Source organism: Venturia canescens, unplaced genomic scaffold (assembly GCF_019457755.1).
Source record: "Venturia canescens isolate UGA unplaced genomic scaffold, ASM1945775v1 PGA_scaffold_30__1_contigs__length_68142, whole genome shotgun sequence".
In the NCBI taxonomy this organism is placed as follows: domain Eukaryota; kingdom Metazoa; phylum Arthropoda; class Insecta; order Hymenoptera; family Ichneumonidae; genus Venturia; species Venturia canescens.
Genome location: NW_025108596.1, coordinates 10,001 through 12,500, shown reverse-complemented (window position 1 = coordinate 12,500; position 2,500 = coordinate 10,001). Strand labels below are relative to the sequence as shown.

The following is a 2,500-nucleotide window of genomic DNA, read 5'->3' as shown; positions in this document are numbered from 1 at the left end:
TTAGAGCCAGTCCCAGGACACCGCCGGCCAACAGCTGGCCAGGCCCGGTGACGGCGCTAAGTCCGTACATCCGGGAAACACTGGCCTCGCTTGCGGCGGGCCGGACGCAGTTCAAATTGCGACTCAATACCGTGCGAGTACCGCCGGGCAGCTGGTCGGACAACCGGGGGTCTGCCACATGACGCCGTGAAGCGTAACACATGACAGGCTCCCACCCGGGTCGTAGACCGACACCCAACGGGTCGCGACGTCCTACTAGGGGAGAAGTGCACGACGACGACACCCGGCAAAAAAATCATACGGACGCGTGCCGCGGGACCGAGGTCCCTGACATCGCGAACCGTACAATTGCCAGGATCGCTGACGATGAATCTCTCCATTCGAACTTTTGGGTTTCTCAGGTTTACCCCTGAACGGTTTCACGTACTCTTGAACTCTCTCTTCAAAGTTCTTTTCAACTTTCCCTCACGGTACTTGTTCGCTATCGGTCTCGTGGTCGTATTTAGCCTTAGATGGAGTTTACCACCCACTTAGAGCTGCACTCTCAAGCAACCCGACTCTAAGGAGAGATCCTCCCGAAACGCGTCTCGGTCGCTACAGGCCTGGCACCCTCTACGGGTAATTGGCCCCATTCAAGATGGACTTGGACTCGAGCATACGCCCCGGGATAAGTGGATCCTCCCGAACACTACATTTCCCAGCGGCAGTGCCGCGGGATTCAGTGCTGGGCTATTTCCTGTTCGCTCGCAGCTACTAAGGAAATCCTGGTTAGTTTCTTTTCCTCCGCTTAGTAATATGCTTAAATTCAGCGGGTAGTCTCGCCTGCTCTGAGGTCGTCGATTTTATTCAAAACCATGAGAATTCCAACACATCCGTGGGTGCCTGGTACGATGTTTATATAACAACATACACAACACACATTTCTCTCTCCGTATGAATTTTTCATTGGCGGAAGAGCGATGCGATCAGTTCGAGACGAGTGAAAATCAAAGTGGAAACATTTCGCGTTCGATTACCCAACCACCGAACCACGTGCTCGAACCACGCTGTTTTTCTTTCATCAAATGACACCTTCCGATTCTCGTATGTGCGAACAATTCTTTAAAAACACGCTACATGCGGGCTCGCCCCCGTTGCGCGAGCGATCCGGTCAGTATCTGTCCTTTAAAAACTAACAATTAGCTCCGGAACTCGATCGACCGGCCGTTCGGCGGCGGCGTGTCTGCTCACTTATCAAAGTAGCGGCGAATTGCGCACGAGAATGGAAAAAAAAAAACAACGACGGACAACACGGTCCGGGGGGGCATGCCCCACCTCTCTCTCTTTTCCCATCATCTCCGCACACGCTCGACTCGAAAAATTCAAGGAACGGCCATTTGGTTGTGCTCGATTCTCATAGAGTATCGCGGGCGAATGCGAATAGATTTGAACTTCTCCCCGGCAAAGGGAGAAAATGAATTCGCGATTCGCACACGCTGGCTCACGAAATCCGGATCGAAGGGACTCGATCTCCGAGACTTGCGGGAGAGCGCGTTATTTCAAGCGACGCAGACGCGCACCCCCCTTTTGTACAAGGGCATGGGGTCAACGAACGCCCAATACATTCGCTACACGCGATGACGAAATCATCGCGAGAGCAGTCTAAATTTTATGCATAAACGACCCTCAGCCAGGCGTGGTCCGGGAATTGTATCCGTGGACCGCAATGTGCGTTCGAAATGTCGATGTTCATGTGTCCTGCAGTTCACAAGTTGACGCGCAATTAGCTGCGTTCTTCATCGACCCACGAGCCAAGTGATCCACCGTTCAGGGTAATCATATAATAACATATTTGTGCGTTACAAACAGCATTATTCATAAATCTTGTTCTTAAAAATTCGAGCATCGTCGACAAGGACGGTTTCGCAAGCCCGCCAACCCTAAAATTTAAGGGAGACGCGACGAGCGAAGTCGCTGGTACAAGCGCGCGCAATCAGTTGATCGCAAGCGCAAGGCCGCGACAGCAAAACGGCCGCAAGTCTCGGCGACGACTAAAGACTCCGGAACGAGCCCGGCGTGTGTGTGTCTTTGCCATGTAATGGTTGTGTCGTCGCTAAGATAAAAGCGGTCCCGGCGCTGCTCACGCTGATTTTTACTCTTGGGCGAAATTTCATTGAAAAACCTCGGAAAACAGGCACAACGCGTGAGCGCATAGCGAGCTTCCTTTACTGAGCAATAAGTGGGGCTCAATTAGGTTGCCCAACGGTGAGCAGCAGCAACACGAGAAACCGCCTTACGGCGCAGTAATGCAGAGAAACAACGAGATGAAGAAACGAATAGAGAATATTGAGGGAAAAAAAAAGCTTCAAAAAGGCCTCTCCTCCTCCCCCCCCCATCCTCACTCGACATTCGTTTTCTTCAAAGCTCGCGACCGTTTCTTCGTTCAAATGGGGCGCGCGGAAGGGACCTTTTTTTTCTTCCCTTCCCTGTCGCACCCGAGATTCTATCCGTGATGTTTTTC

At 52.2% G+C, this 2,500-nt stretch overlaps 1 non-coding gene across 1 annotated transcript; it reads right to left on the bottom strand.

Moving 5' to 3' along the window:
• Nucleotides 1-1,659: 1,659 nt before the first annotated feature.
• Nucleotides 1,660-1,814, bottom strand: LOC122418667 (5.8S ribosomal RNA). Its single transcript, XR_006262581.1, has one exon. It is a non-coding gene; the product is annotated as a 5.8S ribosomal RNA (ribosomal RNA).
• Between the last annotated feature and the right edge of the window lie 686 nt (nt 1,815-2,500).